This window comes from Candoia aspera, chromosome 2 (assembly GCF_035149785.1).
Source record: "Candoia aspera isolate rCanAsp1 chromosome 2, rCanAsp1.hap2, whole genome shotgun sequence".
Taxonomy (NCBI): domain Eukaryota; kingdom Metazoa; phylum Chordata; class Lepidosauria; order Squamata; family Boidae; genus Candoia; species Candoia aspera.
This window is the reverse complement of record NC_086154.1, coordinates 252756352-252779445: the sequence shown is the minus strand read 5'-3', so window position 1 is coordinate 252779445 and position 23094 is coordinate 252756352. Positions and strand designations below refer to the sequence as shown.

The 23094-nt window shown below is 42.4% G+C and overlaps 1 pseudogene; it reads left to right on the top strand.

Moving 5' to 3' along the window:
* Positions 1-19492: 19492 nt before the first annotated feature.
* Positions 19493-19632, top strand: LOC134492623 (U1 spliceosomal RNA; annotated as a pseudogene).
* The last annotated feature ends 3462 nt before the right edge of the window (positions 19633-23094 follow it).

Genomic DNA, 23094 nt, shown 5'->3' with positions numbered 1-23094 from the left:
TAAAAACTGAATTTCCTTTCCAACCTTCTATTTTCAATTCCAGTGTAACAAAACCTTACATCCCTACAAAATACACCAAATTAGCATTGTATGTGGTAACTGCTGCAAAGATGTTTTACGGTTCCTACTAGAAAGTACATACAGTTCTCTCTGCAGAATAATGGCTAATTTAAGTTCTGGGACTATGCCTTGATGTCCAAAATCATTTCATAATTCAAAAATAAATCTGAGACAGAATTTAACTCAACCTGGAAACCATTTGGGGATTATAATTCTATATATATGGGCTTGTACCACATCTGAAATTCAGGTTTCTTTTAACACGGAGTCTTAATATTCTAGCTCTCAGTCATCTGTTAAATGAGATGAGATCTTTAGCTGCTCAGATATAATTCACTATAACGTTTTGTAATGGATTGTGGGAATGACTTTGGGAGACAGGAGGAAGAGCTGCAGACTAGGCAATGGTGGGATAAGAGGGAGCTTTGCCTACCGAAGACTTGCAAGATTGATGTTAGCTCTTTGAAGTAGTCCAAACAAGAAGCACACCCACGAGTACTAGCTCTAGCCTTATTGTAAGGTTACATTAACAGAATATTGCAAGTCTGTAAGTACATCTCTCCCCCCTTGCCTTTACAGCCCAAGTAGCTAGGGAGGGTCCCTTCTGAGACATTTGCCACACTCCCATTGCTTCTGTGGGCTCAGCTGCCTCTTATCTCACCATTGCCTAGTCATTCCCACATACCATTACACTCTTAATCTTATTTTAGGATTTATACTGTGTTGATCACTGCTGTTGATATTAGTCTGAGGTTTACAAAATGTTATAATATTCAGTTACTTAAAACTAATTAATAAAATACTGGAAGTATCAACCTCCTCTCTCAGTCTGCCCAAATAACAATTTATTTAATTCAATTCTATCAAAAATGTCAATCCCACAGCCTCTGGTAATTTCACTTCATCACTGCCAGTTCCTAAAACGCAGTCAGTTTAAAAGAAAAGTCTGTGCCCTTGATTTAGGAGAGAGTAACGGAAGTTAAATGCTTACTACCTGAGGGAGACTTTTCTCCCTGTGATCTGTAATACTGAATCTAATTTCATATGATTATATGTTGCTTTCTCTTATCACGATAACGTTATCATTATCCTTGCAGCCGGACAGCGATGGTGTAATGATGATTTATAAGTACTGAAGAACCTGCAAGAACAGCTTTGTTTGTGATTATCAGTTGTTGATGATAGTAGTAATATGGTCTCCCGTTCTTGGAGCCATCTCCCCCTATTCCAGGCCTTCACGATGAATCCAAAGTGGTCTAGTGACTCCTTCAGGCTGCCATCACAGTGTGAAAACTGAATATAGATTAGGAAAACTTGCATAAACTGTTCTTGCTGTCTGTGTTCCAGTCGTACAAGAATTTGACTGGTACCTACACAAGGACAGCGATTCTACGGTCAACATTGCTATCTCTGCTCCAGCTCCTTTCCCTGAACCATCTGACCTAAACCAAATGACAGACTTCAGAGACTGAACATGATATTAAGGGCTTCTCCACACACGTTTGACTGCCCCATCACCAAAATGAGACAGCAGTGATTTATGGAGGGCAGAAACAGATGTTGTCCCTCCTGTTAATCCCCTGCACACAGTCAAGGCAACCTCAGGCCTTGTTTTTCTGTTCAGCTTCCACTTTCACTTTATTCACTTTATTACAGGCTAACCTAAGCAGTATATTGCCTACTTTACAGAGATGGGAATGCCTGTTCAACAGAGAAAATGCTTCCAATGATCTGTAATTCTTTTTAGAGCTACCCTTATCTGGAGTGCTGTAACACTGGCCTTGTAAGAATTTTTTATTATTATTACTATTTTCCTTTCCATGAGCTTCCTACTTTTCCTTGGGCTTTTTAAAAGTAAGTCCAGCAGTGCATAGCTTCACAATTTTCAATCACCTGACACAGAAGAGTTTCATTTTCAGCTCCCAATAGCTCAAATATCCTACAGAAAATAAAGAAACTTAGTAACAACACACACATACTTACATTCTTGTAAAGAATTGTGGTTGGGTGATCTTTTCTGCCAAGATATAGTAAATTAAATTGCAATCAGTTGAGCCAGTTTGGTCTAGTAGTTAAGGCATCAGGCTAGAAACCAGGAGACTGTGAGTTCTAGTCCAGCCTTAGGCATGAAAACCGGCTGGGTGACCTCAGGCCAATCCATCTCTCTCAGCCCAAGAGCCAATCAGGCATAGTACAAGAGTTCTAGTCCCGCCTTAGGCATGAAAGCCGTCTGGGTGACCTTGGGCCAGTCGCTCTCAGCCCAACTCCCCTCACAGGGTTGTTGTTGTGGGGAAAATAGTAGGAGGAAGGAGTATTTGGTATCTTTGCCACCTTGAGGTATTTATAAAAAATAATAAAGGTGGGATAGAAAATTAAAAAAAAAAAAAATAATAAATAAATAAATAAATAAAATAAAAGGGTTTAGGAAATTCTGAACAAACTAGTAAAAATTATTTTATTGATTTGGACTTCTAGAGTAAGATGGCTAAGAATTGGTAATATTTTCATTGGCAAGCTTTAAAGACACATTAAAGTAGAAGTTTGCATTGTTTGAACTCCAAAGATTATAGTTGGCCTTTGAATAGCTCCCTGTCCCCCAAATGGTGTGGTTAGGATAACAGTGACACTTGATTCAATTTAACATTAATAAATATTTAATTTAATTAATGAAATATAGTGCATGTAATTATATTAATTCTATTTAATATTTTCCCTATTAATATTTTCTGCCACAGTAAAAAGTAGTTTTCATGCTTTGGGATGAGAATGTATATTGTATATTCTTGAGTTAAAATATTTGTTTAGAAGAGTTCAAGTAACAAGGTAGAGGAACCAAATTTTATTCAGCCATCTTACCAGAACATTTGTACATGATGTCACAACATTATGCTTTTATGGAAAACATATAATGCACAAAACTGGAAAATGGGATTATCGAGATAGTCCAGAAATGAAGCACAAACCATGAGTACTAACACTACCTTTATTGTAAGGTTACAGTAACAAAATCTTGCAAGTCTGAAAGCATTTCCCCCCTCTACTTTTACAGGTGGTCCTTGCTTAATGACCACTCATTCAGCAAATGTTCGAATTTAAAACAGTGCTGAATGTGTGGTATTTACAAATGGTCCTCAAAGTTCCGGCCATCACAGTAGCATCTTGGTCACATGATTGTGATCCGGGTGCTTGGCAACTGGCTTGCAATTATGACATCGCAGTGTCCCACGGTCATGTGATCGCCGTTTGCCAGTTTTACTGCTAGCTTCTGATAAGCAAAGTTAATGGGGAAGCTGTCAGGAGGTCGCAAATGGTGATCACGTGATGTCACACTTAATGATGTCATGGGATTCGCTTAACGACCACAACCAGAAGCGCTGGAACTGCCATAGCTAAGCGGCACAGTCACATGATGTCACGTTTTATGACTGTGTCACTTAGTGATGGAAATTCCACTCCTAATTGTCGTCATTAATTGAGGACTACCTGTACTTTCCAGAAAACTACTGTAGGGAGGGTCCCTTCTGAGATGTTTCCCATGCTTCTTTTCATTCTGTGGGCTGATACTTTTTGCAGGATGTTTGTCTAGTCTATGGCTCTTCCTCCTGTCTCCCAAGGTCATTCCCACATAACATGACAATTACGTATGAATAGCATTTGATGCCATCTGAAGTATTACTACTTAACTGGATGTATTTTGTTGTACAGATAAACTACCTTACATCCAGTGTGAAATATTATCCATTACGTGCAGTGATGAGCTACAGAAAGATCAGAAAGGATTTTCTCCAATTGTTTAGCCCACCCCAGTGGCTTAAAATATTCCGTTCAACATTCCTGCATTTTTTTTAATTAACTCAAATGGTGGTAGAACATAAATGGAACAGCAGTCTTTGAATAATTAAGAACATGCTAATATTCCAGAAATGCCAAGAGGTACCCACTAACATCACAGGATGTGTCCTTTCCCTCGGCCTATTGTTCGAAAGAATTATTTTGCTTGAATATAAATGGCTGTGTCAATTTATCAGTTACAGTAATGGTCCTCAAGATAGAAAAATGAGCAGCCTGGTTACTTGGCAGGATAGTTTAAAGTTTTGAGTCTGAGTATGTTCGTGCCTGCTTTTATCACTGTAAGGCTTTACGGCTAGTTTCCCTTGGTGCAGCATTATACTCTGGCAAAAAGCAAGTGGTTTACTCTGGCAAGATTGATCTCCATCAACCCTGTCGTATTGCTAGGCTGTGGATGCAGATGGGAAATGGCTGGTTCTTGCCAGCCCAAGCAGTGTAGACTTGTCCCTTGAGTTCTGGAAATTACTCTTCAGAGTTTCTTAATCCCGCCATCTGCTTTTAGCATTGCAATGCCTCTGAGTACACGAAGAGCAAAGTTCTTCCATTACTGTGGCACCCTGCATGGAAAGTTGATGGATTCTCAGGTAGTGGGAGTGCTTTCTGGAAAGGGAGCAAAAGCAGAAAATATGATCATAATTGAACTTTTTTTTTAATAGTTGAACTACAGCCCAGTCCAGTTTCCTTTTCGCTATTACAAGTGGTTACTGAAACCTACTTCAGCAAAGGATCGTTGCCTTGTCATGGTGCTGGAGCTTGAGCACCTCAATGATGCCATGAGCTAAACCGTGAAGGGCCACCCAAGACGGGAGGGTCATGACAGAGAGGTCAGACTAAATACGATCCCTGGGGAAGGTAATGGCAACCCACCTCAGTATTCTTGCCGTGAAAACTAAATGGATCAGTACAACCAGAGATATGTCGGTATACCATCGGAAGATGAGACCCCCAGGTCGGAAGATGGTCAAAATGCTACTGGAGAGGAACAGAGGATGAGTCCAACTAGCCCCAGACGTGATGAGGCAGCTAGCTCAAAGCCGAAAGGATGGCTAGCAGCCGATGGTGCTGGTGGTGAACGGCGAATCCGATGTTCTAAGGATCAACACACCATTGGAACCTGGAATGGACTTCACCAGATGGACAACACTGAAATCAGATTGACTACAGATTGACTCCTCTGCAGCCAAAGGTGGCGGACATCTATACAGTCGGTAAAAACAAGACCTGGAGCTGACTGTAGTTCAGATCACGAACTTCTTATTGCACAATTTAGGATCAGACTCAAGAGATTAGGGAAGACCCACAGATCAGCTAGATATGAGCTCACTAATATCCCTCAGGAATATGCAGTGGAGGTGAAGAATAGATTTAAGGGACTGGACTTGGTAGATAGGGTCCCAGAAGAACTATGGACAGAAGTTTGCAACATTGTTCAGGAGGCGGCAACAAAATACATCCCAAAGAAAGAGAAAACCAAGAAGGCAAAACGGCTGTTTGCTGAGACACTAGAAGTAGCCCAAGAAAGAAGGAAAGCAAAAGGCAACAGTGATAGGGGGAGATATGCCCAATTAAATGCAAAATTCCAAAGGTTAGCCAGAAGAGATAAGGAATTATTTTTAAACAAGCAATGCGCGGAAGTGGAAGAAGACAATAGAATAGAAAGGACAAGAGACCTCTTCCAGAAAATTAGAAACATCGGAGGTAAATTCCAGGCCAAAATAGGTATGATCAAAAACAAAGATGGCAAGGACCTAACAGAAGAAGAAGAGATCAAGAAAAGGTGGCAAGAATATACAGAAGACCTGTATAGGAAGGATAACAATATCGGGGATAGCTTTGATGGTGTGGTCAGTGAGCTAGAGCCAGACATCCTGAAGAGTGAGGTTGAATGGACCTTAAGAAGCATTGCTAATAACAAGGCATCAGGAGACGACGGCATTCCAGCTGAACTGTTCAAAATCTTGCAAGATGATGCTGTCAAGGTAATGCATGCTATATGCCAGCAATTTAACTTATATCCCCATACCAAAAAAGGGGAACACTAAAGAATGTTCAAACTATCAAACAGTGGCACTCATTTCACATGCTAGTAAGGTAATGCTCAAGATCCTGCAAGGTAGACTTCAGCAATTCATGGAGCGAGAATTGCCAGATGTACAAGCTGGGTTTAGAAAAGGCAGAGGAACTCGGGACCAAATTGCCAATATCCGCTGGATAATGGGAAAAGCCAGGGAGTTTCAGAAAAACATCTATTTCTGTTTTATTGACTATTCTAAAGCCTTTGACTGTGTGGACCATAACAAATTGTGGCAAGCTCTTAGTGGTATGGGGATACCAAGTCATCTTGTCTGCCTCCTGAAGAATCTGTATAACGACCAAGTAGCAACAGTAAGAACAGACCACGGAACAACGGACTGGTTTAAGATTGGGAAAGGAGTACGGCAGGGCTGTATCCTCTCACCCTACCTATTCAACTTGTATGCAGAACACATCATGTGACATGCTGGGCTTGAGGAATCCAAGGCTGGAGTTAAAATCTCTGGAAGAAACATTAACAATCTCAGATATGCAGATGATACCACTTTGATGGCTGAAAGCGAAGGGGAACTGAGGAGCCTTATGATGAAGGTGAAAGAAGAAAGTGCAAAGGCTGGCTTGCAGCTAAACCTCAAAAAAACCAAGATTATGGCAACCAGCTTGATTGATAACTGGCAAATAGAGGGAGAAAATGTAGAAGCAGTGAAAGAGTTTGTATTTCTAGTTGCGAAGATTACTGCAGATGCTGACTGCAGTCAGGAAATCAGAAGACGCTTAATTCTTGGGAGAAGAGCAATGATAAATCTCGATAAAATAGTTAAGAGCAGAGACATCACACTGACAACAAAGGCCCGCATAGTTAAAGCAATGGTGTTCCCCGTAGTAACATATGGCTGCGAGAGCTGGACCATAAGGAAGGCTGAGAGAAGGAAGATCGATGCTTTTGAACTGTGGTGTTGGAGGAAAATTCTGAGAGTGCCTTGGACTGCAAGAAGATCAAACCAGTCCATCCTCCAGGAAATAAAGCCAGACTGCTCACTTGAGGGAATGATATTAAAGGCAAAACTGAACTACTTTGGCCACATAATGAGAAGACAGGACACCCTGGAGAAGATGCTGATGCTGGGGAGAGTAGAGGGCAAAAGGAAGAGGGGCCGACCAAGGGCAAGGTGGATGGATGATATTCTAGAGGTGACGGACCCATCCCTGGGGGAGCTGGGGGTGTTGACGACCGACAGGAAGCTCTGGCGTGGGCTGGTCCATGAAGTCACGAAGAGTCGGAAGCGACTAAACGAATAAACAACAACTGAAACCTGCAAGAATAAGTGAGAGCTTTTGAGATATTTCCCCTGATGTCTCACATCCACACTAGCTTTCTTTCAAGGTTAAATGCCAGATGATAATGATGATAATGATGATGTAATGGCATGTGGGAGTGACCTTGGGAGAGAGGAGGAAGAGCTGCAGACTAGTCAACCCTTATGCAAAAGGCATCTCAGTCCACAGAAGGGGGGGGGAGCATGGGAAGTGTTTTGGAAGGAACCCTCCCTAGTTTCTTGGGCTATAAAGGCAAGGGGGGAGAGATGTACTTACAGACTTGCAAGATTCTGTTAATGTTACCTTGCAATAAGGCTAGAGCCAGTAGCAATCTGCATCACTATGATTATAAAATCTGCCAATAAGTGGAGGGGGGGGGACCAGCTGTGGCAAACCAGTGTCCAAAAGAAATCAACCCAAATCAATTCAAGAAAACCATATACTGTAAATCTGAGATCTTCTTTTCTCTATCTTTAAGTAATATAGCTGCAAATAAGGCAGGAAGGTCCGTCACACACCGTATAAAATATCGATATCTACACAATAGAGAAATGAGCCACTGAAAATTATCTAATGGGATGATTTCTGTGTAGAAATCATCCACCGCCTTCTATTTTGGGTGAGAAATTCATTGGTCATTGTACCACACATTGCACTGGTCAATAGGTCCTGATCGCTGTGTGTCAAGCCTGCTGTAGGAAGGGTGAGAGTCCGTTTTGTCTTGTCACAGTGCACACCCCAGGATGGAGTAGAAGATGGCTCATTTAATTATACGTACATAAGTATCTAGAAATGTGTCTTCAGAATTCTTCAGTGACTGAAAGCAAGCTTAGTTGCCCTGTAGATGGAGCAGGAAAAAGATGTTAATTTTAAATATTTCATAGTAAGGTAACGAATTATTGTTTGGAACTGAAAGCCCTATGGAAGCAACAAGAACCTGGAATTTTTCAGAAACTGGATGCTGAGATCTTATTTCTGTTACACACAGATATATGAAGATTTCATATTGACTATCTGTGGTTGCTTATTTAGATGCCAACTCTAAAGAGAAAGAAGATAGGCTTAAATGTGGAAGATGCTTGAGAAAAGCTCAGGGATGAAATTTTCCCTCCTTTATTTAAATCTTGTCACCATCTTAACATTTCCATGATTTTATCAGCTTGTCAACAAAATTTCATAAAGGAAGCAACAGGTACAATCAAATAATTAAAAATGAGTAAGAAATAGCAAAGCTCAGTAAAATGTATACGTAATAAGAAAACTAAATAAAGCCACTGTTTGAGAGCAGGAGAAATTTTTTCTGTGTAATAATTAATAAAAGAATGCCAAATTCTACTGAACCTATCAAACCTTTTGGATCTCATGATGTATTTATTATTTATTTATTTATCAGATTTTTATCGCTGCCCATCCCCCCCCAAAGGATTTTAGACATAGAGGCATATGCCCACAATTTATCCCACCAGCCTTGTACCAATCTTTTGGGGAAAGCATTGCTGGAGGTTTCCAATATTTGGCATGTTCAGTTCTTGCCACCGAGAATTTAATTCAGCAAATTTTACCAGCATATAAGGTTTTATGATACTTAACAGGAAAATTGATTGATTCATTGATTATGTACCATCAAGTCATTTTTGTCTCCTAGCAACCACATATATAGATTTTCTCCAGGACGATCTATCGCTAACCTCATGTATTTATTATTTATAATAATAAATTATATATATATATATATATATATATATATATATATATATATAAATCTCCCAACGGTGCCCCCATCGCCACTGTAACTGAGTCCATCCGCCTTGCTGCTGGTCATCGTCTTCTTCTATTTCCTACCACCTTTCCCCAACATTAGAGCCAGTTTGGTCTGGTGGTTAAGGCAACGGGCTAGAAACCAGGAGACCGAGAGTTCTAGTCCTGCCTTGGGCACGAAGGCCGGCTGGGTGACCTTGGGCCAGTCCCTCTCTCTCAGCCCAGAGCCAATCAGGCATAGTAAGAGAGTTCTAGTCCCACCTTAGGCCTGAAAGCCGGCTGGGTGACCTTGGGCCAGTCCCTCTCTCTCAGCCCAGAGCCAATCAGGCATAGTAAGAGAGTTCTAGTCCCACCTTAGGCCTGAAAGCCGGCTGGGTGACCTTGGGCCAGTCCCTCTCTCTCAGCCCAGAGCCAATCAGGCATAGTAAGAGAGTTCTAGTCCCACCTTAGGCCTGAAAGCCGGCTGGGTGACCTTGGGCCAGTCCCTCTCTCTCAGCCCAGCCCACCTCACAGGGTTGATGTTGTGGGGAAAATAGGAGGAAGAAGGTGTATTAGGTATGTTCACCGCCTTGAGTTATTTATAAAAATAATAAAGGCGGGATAGAAAATAAATAAAATAAAAAATAAAATTAGAGCCTTTTCCAGAGAGCTGGGTCTTTGCACAATGTGTCCAAAGTAGGATAATCTGAGCCTGGTCATTTGTGCCTGGAGTGATTTGTTCATTTGTGCCTCTGGGTTGATTTGTTCAATGATCCATTGTTTTTTTGTTTTGTTTTCTTGGCTGTCCGTGGTATTTTCAGGAGCCTTCTCCAACACCAAAGTTCAAACGCATCAATACCCTTCCTATCCTGCTTCTTTAAAGTCCAACTTTTGCTTCCAAAGTGTGTCACATGGAATACCACGGCTTGCACGTTTCTGATCTTTGTAGGTATAGACACATCTAACAGGAAAATACTGGGATGATAAGTAAAATGCAAGACTAATCTTTGTTGTATTTTTAAATATATCGTTTCTAAAATGATTGAGCTTTTTTTACAATTGCCACCCACAAATGATAAAAGTTTTTTATTCTTTATTTATTTCCAGCAAATGTTTGGATATTTGAGAACTGCTGTAACAATCATAATTGAGATAATATACCGACAACAACATGAAAATATTTTGCACCTATTTACTATAATTATGACATTTCTTTAATTATGACAAATTGCTAGTGGCCAGGGATGAGCAGTATCTAGGTATTGCCTTAATCCTTTCCATTGTGGAAAAAAGCAAACTAAATGATAGTATATATACTCTGTTTATCTTCCCCAGGTTGCAGAATCCCTGTATTTTTGAGGCAACTTTGGAATTTGAAAAGCACACAGCCCTGGTAGAGGTTGAAAAGATGAAGGAACTTGTTAGCCAGTTGGGTACATTCTTGAAACATGAAAGAGACATTGGAGGAGACAGAAGTTTCCATAGAGCAGGAAATAATTTTGTGAAAATTATGTCTATGAGGGGCAGAAGTCAGTGGAATATACACACCACAGCAATTCTGCCTTTTTTTAACATATTCAATATTTCGGGGGGGGGGGGAGACCTTTTTTCCTTGAGAAGAAGGAAGAACTTGGTACCCCCCATATATTTGAAACTACAGTCCCCAGATAGCAATTCACCATATTGTCTGGGAATGATTGGAGCTGAAGTCCGATACAGTCTCTAGTTGTTTACAGCTAGCATTGAGCCTCAAATATATGCTTATGGAGTGTGAAAGTATGAAAAAGAGACTTGCGAGACTCTAAATTCTCCCCATATTAAAATAAGGAGATCTTCTGTTCCCTTTTGCTTCAGCATGGTGTTCCAAAAACAAATTTTCCAGAGATGAAAACAGAACCACATCTAAACGTAAATAGTTGAACAAATATTTAAGCAACTATTAAGGTTGAAAGAGTATATCTTTAGCTATTAATAGGGAATAACTGAAGGGTACATTCCCTTGTGGCTAATCTGCTGGATTGGCAGATGGGGGCAATCCTCCTTGCCCATTCTTACACATCCACAGATGCCATCTTTGATACAAAGTATTTAAATATGTATTGATCCAAATTCATACACTGTATACACATACCCTTCCCTTAAATGTTACCACCTAGTGGGACCTAGATGGTGTGTCTTCTTGGTAGCCTGTCCTTTGGAACACCCTCCCCCTGAGATCCAGCAGGCCCCCACCCTCCTGGCCTTCCAAAAACTTGTAAAAACCTGGCTTTTCCCACAAGCCATGGGATAGGGTGAGGCTGGAGCCCAGGGAAGCTCTACAGTTTGTTTGGATATGTGGGGATGTGATATGTTTGGGGCGCCAGGAAGCCTTTTTTGGCTTTTATAGGTGGTTGTTTTTTTTTACTGTTTTTACTGTTCTATTACTGCTTTATGAGCTGCCCAGGGTTATGCTGCATTAGATGTGGGGCTATACAAATCAAATCAAATAAATAAGTAAATAAATAGAGAAAATGTCCCCTGTTGGCATTACTCTACCACAATCAACATTAGGGAGCAGCGTTTAAATACAGATTTAGCAACCACAATTGGGACCAGCAACTTGGTTGTTAAGCAAAGCAGTCACTAAGTTAAACCACAACTGTGCTTATGATCTTACTTCAGCTTTCTTTTGCTTTACAGACTGTGGAAGTCATACATATGAGGATTGGTTGTAAAGTTACTTTTTCATCATGGTTGTAATTGTGAACGGTCACTAAACGAGGCAGTTGCTAAATGAGGGCTACCTGTACAGGGTGGGAATTGGGGCTTGAATTGAGGAAAGAGCATGTACAAAAGACCTTGCATAGCAATGGCCTCTGTCTGAAGCACCATGATTTCGGTCTTGGACTAAGTCAAGAAGAACTGCCCAGAGTCACTGGGAATTGGGTGGCATAATAATAATAATAATAATAATAATTATTATTATTATTATTATTTAAGAAGAAGAAGCTACATCCAGATGGAAATAACTGGATCTCTGGGTCCCTAATCTGTGTTTCCCACCCTCCCCAGCTGTGACATTTTCTTCGTTGAAATCAGTAGGGATTGAACTGGATGCAAGAAAAAACTCAACAAATCAACAGTGAATAGATGTGTGCGGCAATATTCTCCAGAACTGCCATCCTGAGCCTTTTTATATTTTTTTAAAAAGCCATAGTTCATCTAATTTGGTTTTCATGGAAGTGAACAGAAACCAGTTTTGCTGATCTAGGTTAAAAATAGAGTTTGCTTTCACATTTGCTGCTGATGTAGGTCAACCTGAACCAGTCAGCCTGACTTTGAGGAATCAAGGGAAATGCCTTTCAACAGATGAATATTTTCTGTGGCTCCTGGCACACCTCCCGGTAGAACAGGAAAAGGCAAATTCCTTTCCTCCATGAACTTTATATGGGTGGGAGAGTGGGAGCCTGTCTTCTGAAACTATAAAACTTGTTTTTCCAGCATGGTATATCATTATCAAAAGCCCAGCTTCATCCTGGAAAGGCAACATTCACTGTATCTCCTTTTTGGAAAACCATTCTATGGTTGGCATGTGTTTCTAATAAGACATGGCAACTGTGGATGATCACTGAAGTAACACCAGCTGTGAACCTTAAGGAGCCAGAAGCCCCTAACCAAAGAAAGACCTCTATCCTTGCTCATTCCAACACTGTCCCTTGGCTGTTTTATTCTTCCTCCTAAGATCATCCCCTTCCAGGAATATCTATGTTTGTTTATTTATTTATTGCTCAAATTTAGCCACCACCCATCTCCCCCAAAAGAGGGACTCTGGGCGGTTTACAGTAAAATCCAGCGCAAAATATAAACATAAAAATCTCATAAAACAGTTATAATAAAATACAGTAAATAAATAAAATCCAAGGAAGGTATAAAATCCAGGCTGGTGGGAGGAACTCTAGGGTGCGAGCCACCCCCAAGAATGGTTAATCACTTTCCCGCCCCAGGTGAGATGGCAGAACCAGATCTTCAGGGCCTTCCGGAAGGTCAGGAGTGAAGGCGCCTGCCTCACCTCCGGGGGCAAGATATTCCAGAGAGCGGGGGCCACCACAGAGACGTTCCTGTGACGATGGGCAAATTTACACCACCAGGCGTGTCCTCTTCTGCTCATTTTACAGAGACATCCACACTTACTCTTGTTTTCCCACTTCCACCAGTTAACCTGGCTGCACAGACCAGTTTTACGTCTCTGTACTACTCTTTGACTCCAACCTCCCCATAACATGTAAGGTTGCTATGTTTGGTGCAGAAGTCTACCAGGTGTGGACTGCCATACCTCGGTCTACCAGCCCAACATAGCTCATTCCTCTTCTGTTGACCCTGTTTATTCTTGTAGCTTTTTAGACAGCCTGCTCCAAATGCTGTTTTCAGGTATGGCTTTTATTTCCCCATCTTTTAACTCTACAATCACTGTCCTTACAATGTTTAGAGCTCAGTTCTTATTAAGTTATAGCTGTTAATCTCATAACCTCTATATTCTTACTTGGTGCTGGTCAAAGACCAAAATGAGGATATTGCATTACAGTATATTAATATACAAATTAATTGATCAACTCAGAAAATGACACCTTCCGCCCTTTTCTGCTTAGCATTCTCTCTGCCTGTGTTTTCACATGATTGAAAAATAGACCATAGATGGTGGAGAAATTTGGTTTGGGGCTCTAGCAGCACATTGAACTAATTGATAGTGTTTCATTGCCTTTGCAATTCATGCCTCTGGCTATTAGGAAACACAAGCAAACAGGCTTCAGCAGCACTGATTAATGCTTCCTTGGCATTACTAAGATGTATTTGTTTTTATTTTGTAGGAACTTTTTATTTCAAAAGCTAAGGAAAGTTTTCACTTCTGGAGTGGGCTGGCCTTGGTGGAACACAGCCTGTCACAGTGTGATCCTGCACAAGCCCCAACAGAATGAATGAGAGGTACATCCATCCTGCTGCTGTTCATTTGAGCCATGCTACAGGTTCACTGGTCTGTTCCCAAATCCTGACTGCCTCTTTTGCAGTGGGTTTGTACATCTAAGGAGGCAGCAGCTAGATGACAGCAGCTAGATGACTCTGGCTGATCTTCAAAAGCTAAGCAGGGTTGGACGAGGTGAATTCTTGAATGGGAGACAACTAGGAAATCCCAAGGTTTAGATTGGGAAGTAAAATATAATAATAATAATAAAATAATAATAATAATAATAATAATAAAAATTAAAATAAAAATTAAAAAAACAGGCAGTGACATACCACTTCCTTATAGTTACCCAAAAAGCTATGTGGATGTGAAGTGATCACCAGGAATCAAGCTAGTGATAGAAATACAATTTCCAGAGGAGCAACCATGTTAGCTTATTGCCGTGAAATCAGAAAACTTGTCCAGACTTTGGAAGCTAAGCAGGATCAGACCCAGTTACTTGTTGCATGGGAAATCCCCACAAAATCTTAGTGTTGTAGGTGTAATGAATGCCTATTCCAATAAAATTCTCAGACTCATAAAGCAAAGCTTTAAAAAATCTGGTTTATTAGAAATAGAATGCAAACACAATGAAAGCTGAGAATGGGAAAAAGCACGCCTAAAATCAAACTAAATAACCCCCAATACAAATGAAGTCCCACCCCCCTTACAAACGTCTCACATTCACAATCCCAGGTGCTCCTAACGAGTTCTGCTGATCAACGGGCAAAAAGACCTTGAGCCAAGAAGATAACCCAAACACATTCCTTCTTAACGAGCACAGATAGAGAGCTTGGCCCAAGGTCCCTCAGCAGCTCCCTCCCAACCAGAAACGCGTGTCAGCGCCTTGGCATGCTAAACGTTACGATGTACAATGCACGTCGAAACGATGAACATGACATACCGCCCCCCCAAAAAGCTAAGCAGAAGGCTTGGAAGGGTAAGCTAAGTGAAAACGGTGCACTAAGTCAGGAGCAGCAACGTGGCAAGCGTGAACCCACTCAGGGTGGGGGAAGTGCTTCCAGCGAATGAGATATTGAAGGGTGCCTCGAAGCTTGCGAGAATCCAGAACCTCCTTGACCTCGAAGTGCTGCTGCCCGTCAATCATGATAGGAGCAGGAGCAGGAGCAGGAGGCTGGGGATGCCAGCTGGAAGATTGGTGGACAAGCTTGAGCAAACTGCAATGAAAAACAGGGTGCAAACGTTTCAAATTATGCGGCAAATCCAATTGAACAGTGACAGGGTTGAAAAGGTCGGCTACAGGGAAAGGACCAATGAAGTTGAGAGCAAGTTTCTTGGAGGGTTGTGGGGACTTAATGAACTTCGTGGAAAGGTAAACGAGGTCCCCCACCTTAAAAGTGTGCTGCAAGGAGTGGTGCTTATCCGCTTGAAATTTGTAGGACGCCTGGGCATCAGCCAATGCCTGTTTAATCACTGGCCAGGAATCAGCCAGCTGAACCCCCCAGTCTGAAACAGAGGAAGAGGGGGGAGAGGTTGTGGCAGCTCAGGAATGGGAACCAAGTCTTGCCCAGAAACAACTCGAAAAGGGGTCTGACCAGTACTCTGATGAACTGCATTATTGTTTGCCACTTCAGCAAAGGACAGTAAATCAACCCAATTGTCCTGATGGTAGTTTACGTATGCTTTAAGGAATTGCTCAAGGGTGGAATTTAAAACCTCAGTAGATCCGTCAGTCTGGGGATGCGAAGAGGTGGACAATGCCTGTTCAGTGCCAATCAACTTCAAAAATGATCTCCAGAACTGGGAAGTGAACTGTGTCCCGCGGTCGGTCACCAACCAGGAGGGGCATCCGTGGGGACAGTAGACATGAACAAGAAACAACCGGGCCAGTTGCTGGGCTGATGGGATAGAAGCACATGGAATAAAATGTGCCTGCTTAGAAAAAAAATCCTTCACCACCCAAATGACAGTCTTCCTCTGACTGGGGGGGCAGATCAACAATAAAATCCATAGATATCTCCTCCCAAGGGCGGGAGGGATTGGCCACTGGCTGCAGAAGCCCATGCGGCTTACCAGGCTTTTGCTTAGACATGGCACAAACAGGACAGGAAGCAACATAGTCTTTGACATCCTGCCACAAAGTTGGCCACCAAAATTGGCGCCGAACTAAATGCAAGGTTTTCACGAAACCAAAGTGTCCAGCAAGCCTGTCATCATGAGAACGGTGCAAAACATCAGCCCTCCGAGCTTCAGGCACATATAACCGGTGACCCACCCACGCCAGATCATTTTCAAAGGAAACTTTGTCTTTATTAGCCAGGACCCAAGGATCCGATTGTAGCGCCTTGATGAAGTCAGCTTGCAACTGACAAGGCATTTGAATTTGCCGCCTCCCAGTAGGGGTGGAGGGCGGAGATGTCTGGGCATGGGTCCTGCTACGGGTGACAGCCACCAACCCCAGTTGAGGTTCAGTAAGAACAGTGCCAATTATGTCCGACCCCTGCCCAGAGTCCTGAGGCAGGCGTGACAAAGCATCAGCCAAAAACATTTTCTTTCCTGGAATAAACTTCAGTTGGAAGTCAAAACAACTGAAGAACTGAGCCCAGCGAATCTGCTTAGGGCTGAGACGTCGGGGGGTGCACAGGGCTTCCAAATTTCTGTGATCTGTCCAAACCTTGAAAGAGCATTTAGCTCCTTCCAAGAGGTGATGCCAGGCTTCCAGAGCAGCTTTTACAGCAAAAGCCTCCTTCTCCCATACATGCCAGCGGCGTTCAGTCTCTGAGAACTTCCTGGACAGATAGGTGCAAGGTTTCAACTGACCGCTAGAATCTTTCTGAAGCAAAATTGCCCCAATTGAAAAATCAGAAGCATCCACCTGGACGACAAAGGGGGTTCAGGGTCAGGATGCAACAAAATAGGCTCAGCAGTGAAAAGGGCTTTTAACTTCCCGAACGCTGCTTCACATTCAGGAGACCAGTGAACCACTGCTCCAGGATTTTTCACCTTGCGCGTCTCCCCCAAACCCTTGGTGCACAACAAGTCAGTGAGGGGCAGCGCAATCTCAGTGAACACCTGGATGAAATGGCGATAAAAGTTACTGAACCCAAAAAAACTTTGGAGCTGTCGCCGGGTGCAGGGCCACTCCCAACTCAGGATGGCCTGAATTTTTTCAGGGTCCATTTCAATTCCCTTATCAGAAACTCGGTAGCCTAAATAAACAAGCTGGGTTTTGTGGAATTCACACTTAGAAAGTTTTGCATAGAGTTTTGCCTTATGAAGCTTGCTCAACACTTGTTTCAAAAGGCACTCATGTTCTTCCACCATGTTAGTGTAAATGAGAACATAGTCCAAATACACCAGAACCCCTTTAAACAAATGTTCATGCAACACCTCATTAATCAATTGCATGGAAACACCTGGGGCCCCAGCTAACCCAAACGGTAGGACTTTGTACTGAAATGACCCCAACAGGCAATTGAAAGCCGTTTTCCACTCATCGCCAGCCCTTATGCAAATGCGAAAATACGCTTCGCGAAGGTCGAGCTTGGAGAAAATTTTCCCCGTGGACAAATGGGCTAACATGTCTTTCATGAGAGGCAGAGCATATTTGTTGCAAACTGAGACGGAATTTAACCCACGATAGTCCGTACAAAGTCGAAGCATGCCATCCTTCTTCTCGCGAAAAAGCACAGGGGCCCCCACTGGCGAGTTTGCCGGTTCAATAAAGCCCCTTGCCAGATTCTTGTCAATAAAGTCTCGTAATGTGGCAAGCTCCTTCTGGGTCATCGGATAGATTTTCGGTTTGGGCAACTGAGTGTTGGGAAGCAGTTCTATGTCACAGTCAGTCTTTTGATGGGGGGGGTAACTGATCTGCTTCCGCTTCCACTTCCCCAAACACATCTGCAAAGTCCTGGTACAGGTCGGGCAAACCCTCCATGTGTGGCAAGCTAGGGCGAGGCGTGATGACTGCAGCCCTCCCTACCCCCACAGTCAATGGCTTCACCGGTGTTGGGGCTTGGTAAAAGCCATCCTCGAAAGTAACAGTCTGGTGCGCCCAATTAATGTAAGGGCTGCACCAAGTCAACCATGGGATCCCTAAAATCACCATCGGATTGCCAACCGGGGCCACAATAAATTTCAAAGGCTCCCTGTGGCTGCCCATTTGCATTGCCACCGTTCCAGTGAAATGAGTTGCTGGTCCCCCACCCGCTGTCGACCTGTCCAATTGGGCGAAAACTAATGGCTGCTGGAGTGGAAAGCAAGGCAAATCCAGCGCAGCAACAAGGTCAGGGTGGATGAGACACCTAGAACACCCCGAGTCAATGAGAGCCCAAACCTCTGTAGTTCTAGTGCGAGAGCCCAACTTGACTTTCACAGCTAAAATGGGGCAGTCAGCACTCACCATGTCATCTTCGCACCCATCCTCTTCCACCTGCCCACAGGCGCTGTTTAAGGCAGGTGGCCAGCGTTTCCCACCGGTTGCTCAGAGGCAGCTTACAGAAAAGGGCGGAAGGTGTCATTTTCTGAGTTGATCAATTAATTTGTATATTAATATACTGTAATGTAATATCCTCATTATGGTCTTTAACCAGCACCAAGTAAGAATATAGAGGTTATGAGATTAACAGCTATAACTTAATAAGAACTGAGCTCTAAACATTGTAAGGACAGTGATTGTAGAGTTAAAAGATGGGGAAATAAAAGCCATACCTGAAAACAGCATTTGGAGCGGGCTGTCTAAAAAGCTACAAGAATAAACAGGGTCAACAGAAGAGGAATGAGCTATGTTGGGCTGGTAGACCGAGGTATGGCAGTCCACACCTGGTAGACTTCTGCACCAAACATAGCAACCTTACATGTTATGGGGAGGTTGGAGTCAAAGAGTAGTACAGAGACGTAAAACTGGTCTGTGCAGCCAGGTTAACTGGTGGAAGTGGGAAAACAAGGGTAAGTGTGGACGTCTCTGTAAAATGAGCAGAAGAGGACATGCTTGGTGGTGTAAATTTGCCCATCGTCACAGGAACGTCTCTGTGGTGGCCCCCGCTCTCTGGAATATCTTGCCCCCGGAGGTGAGGCAGGCGCTTTCACTCCTGACCTTCTGGAAGGCCCTGAAGATCTGGTTCTGCCGTCTCGCCTGGGGCGGGAAAGTGATTAACCATTCTTGGGGGTGGCTCGCACCCTAGAGTCCCTCCCACCAGCCTGGATTTTATACCTTCCTTGGATTTTATTTATTTATTGTATTTTATTATAACTGTTTTATAAACAAAAACAAAAAACCCAAAGCATTTTTGCAACACTTCAAAGAAAACTTGATCATTCTCAGGGATGTCACCAGGAGTTGCATTTAACTTGAAGGATGCTTTACTTGTTTTCAATTATTACATTCCTGGGTATTATCCTTCAGTTTCCCAGTAGGCAGAGAGGAAGGTTTCCATGATTAAATGCTCCTCTGGACACATAAAATTACTTACAGATGTAAGCACTGGTGAAATTTAATTCTTGTACAAAGATGGGAAGTGATTTGGGATCTCCACCGGTGGGCACACATACACATATATACTTACCTGACAGGGGAGATACCATGTTCATGAAGGTGATTTTGCCCGGATTAGGCTCATCTGTTGCACTTTGAGTACGCTGACCCCTGTGATTTCCCCAAATGCAAGAAACTCAATGGCATAATTTGTGATGTATACATGCAGACACACATATATGCACAGGCAAAGAGACACAGGCTCAGCCTCTCCCAAGCATATAAACACTTACAGTATTCACCAACACAGAGACCATTCTTCCTCCTCATTATGCATTGCTTCCACATATCCACCCATCACCAACCAGTGAGACAAGGGGAGCCATCTGGCTGAAACAAGTGAGGATGACTCCTGTCATTTGAACTGTGTGTGTGTGTGTGTGCGTGTGCATTCAGGGCCACAACTAGGGTCTGTGTCACCCGGGGCAAACATGGATTCTACGCCCATTTTGGCGCCCCCCCCCCAGCACGGCGCCCAGGGCACATGCCCCGCTTGCCCCCCTAGTTGCTGCTGTGTGTATGTGTGTGTGTGTGCATGCACTTTAAATAACGTGCTCCCCCTGTGACTTTTTCTCCATTGAAACTGAACATCTGATAGTCCATGAGAGAGGCATTCTGAAGGTTGGCAGAAATGGAAAGGTTGATGAAGGAGTTCAGAGGAATTCAAGGTGGGAGGGGGAAACACTTGTCAGCATATTTTAAGCCTGTTGTAGTTCCATCTTTAACTGAATGAAACAATTTTGGACCTGCATCTCCTCTTTAGGTCTTGGGCCTCTTTACAGCTATGATTTTGCCTGAAAGAAAAGCATTTGATACCAAGCAATCTTTAATTATTATTTGCAATTGCATCAGGTTTAATTGTTCTATAGCTGCTATATAAATATTGACTAATACTGAACTGTGATACAGTATTTATTTTACAGGCGTTCCTTCTTGTGATGTATTATAGGCTGAATAAAGTTCAGCAATCTCTAAAGTGATCTCTGGTCCACTGCTATTATCTACAGTATGAGCTTCGTAAAGGGGGTGTTCCTCCTTTGCTGTGGCGAGCCTCCATTTGGTAGCATCATTGTTCTTCCCTGCCACTTTGTATTCCCACATAGTGCTTTTCTCACCAACCACAGACGAAGATTTTGCTTTCTCCAATCGGCAGAATCTCTGAAGGGTTTTATACTCAGCTGGATCACTGGTTCATCTAGCTAGCTATTCTATGCTGTGACGAGCAGCAGCACAATTGACTTTTCCATACCAATACATGGAGTTACTTAACCAGCAATGCGACTGGATAAAAGCAATTTAATGTAGACCATCATGCATTGCTTAGTTGGTGAAGGATATGGTCAGGCCCAGCCCAAGAACTTCAGAAAATCAATCCAGTCAAACTGCAGTTCTTTATTTGCTTACACAATATAGACAAAACCTTGCCAGACTAAAGCTACCCTACCTAATCTAAGGGGGAAATACCTTGGGAGGCCCTAGGGTGGGGCTAGCCTGAACATTTCATTTTCCCACATTCACTTTCGGGTCTGTGTCTCCTCTTATCTTGCCCTCTCCCTTGTTCCCTCTTTCCTGAGAACCAGCAGGGTTACTAAAACCCACCACAGATATGCCCTACATTTTGTCATTCATGAATCAGCAAAGAGGAAAATATATTTATTTAGATACAGCTTCCTCTTTAAAAAGTCATAGAATTGTAGAGCTGAAAGAGGCCACATGGACCATCTGGTCCAACCCTTTGCAATCCAGCCTCTTATGAAAAGCCTCCAGAGATAAAGAATCCACAGTCTCCGTAGGTAGACTGTTACAGATCTTACCATCGGGATTTTCCCCTTATATTTAAAGGAAATATAAGTAGCTTTTATTATTAGCTGTACAACATCTAAAGCTTTGAGAACATTTTATCCTTCCAATGAATTTGTAGGTCTAGAAGCTGATTTCATGCAATCTTCAGTATATTGTTCAAGAAACAAACCTGTGATTGAGAAAGATTTTAACCTGGGTTTTCAATATTTCTGACTCAGTACACTAGGCATACGGAGGTGCATTTTTACATTCTACCACTCATGGTTTGCCTAACCATGCCTTACTGAATAAACCACATGGCTGGGATTGCACAGCGATGTGCAGCCATAAACCATGGTCTATAAATCATGACTTAAAATGTCTTCAGTGCGTCACTTTGTAATTGCAGAAGTGATAGAAAGACTATCCTCATTTTGATGCAATATTGGTTGGATGACTGTAGTTACAAGGGGGGAAATGACCAGAGTTTCACTCAGGAATCACAGAGTGCCTTAGCTATAGATGGAAATGGCAGGTGGTCAAATAACTTAATTACAAAAGACTTCAGTCTGTTCTGCTAACCAAGTGTACTTCATTAGAGCGTATCTCCTCCATTTAGAGAACTGCAGCTTGTAAAATTGTTGAATTTATGGTGGGAGGTGAGGGGGGGAGGAGAAATATAGAACAGTTTCTGTTGTTAAGTCATTGGCTGGTAATATGTGGGCACTTTCTGATTCTGTCTGTTAAACCTCTAATATTTGTTCATTTGCCCTGTATGAGTTCTCCTTCAGATACAGTTCATCTGGTTTCTAGTAATGACTGAAATCTTGAGATTGGAATCAAACAACCGTAAAACCTTAGGCAGGAAGGACAAGTGAGCAGGACCTTCATCAGGACTTGAAGGAATCCTGTAAGAGCTTATGAGGTTATGAGTGTCGGTATCTCAGTTTAGAATAATTTACTGTATTTTATTATCTGATCCTTTTTTTTTCAACTGGAAGCACCAACAGTTGAACAAAGGATCATGTGTATGGCAGTGCAAAAACATCAAAATGACTGTATCTACTCCAAAGAGGCTGTACAAACTTCTGTTTTCAGAAATATTTTAAAGCAAAAAACCAGGAGAAAGAGCTATTAGACTCACCTGAATCCACTGGCCAATAAAGAGTGAGGATAAGTTTAAAGGAATGGAAGAGAATATCTTGGGAAGGAATATATCTGGCTTAGGGACAAGCAAGCCAGATGCAGCTTGTGTGAGCTATGGTCCTCTGCTTTTTGTAACCAAAACACTTGTATAGGGAATGATGGCAGTCATGTCTTCTACTGCCTTTTAATACATCAGACCTTCCTTTGCACAGAGATATCCATTTCCTATATTTTCTCAGTTGCTTTCATCTCATATTTTTTACAGTGTTCACAACAGTGTTTTTGACACACTACATTTTGCATTGTGCAAGACTCAAAACTGCATTCCAGAGGCCGGTGAGTATTGCACAAACTTGCCCTGTGGTTCTGCTCATAAGCCATACGTTTTAAATCTTCGTCAGCCTGGAAAACTTTGCAGTTCTCACATAAAACACCAAATATGCAATGTGTATTATTTAATGCTCCCCGCCCAAAATAATGAAGTCTCAAAAATGTGAAAAAGCAGTGTTGATGTTTTGTTTGATTTTGTCTTGCTTTGGGATTTGTGTTGACAAAGTGCTGGAAGTTGTGATAGAACTGTTCATTTACTTCCTCTACATCTCTGGTTGTAATGTAGACCTGTTATTACTGTAATACTGATCGGCTGGTCTTGGATTCAAACTGAGATCATTCTATCATTTTTGAGTTGTATCTGAGT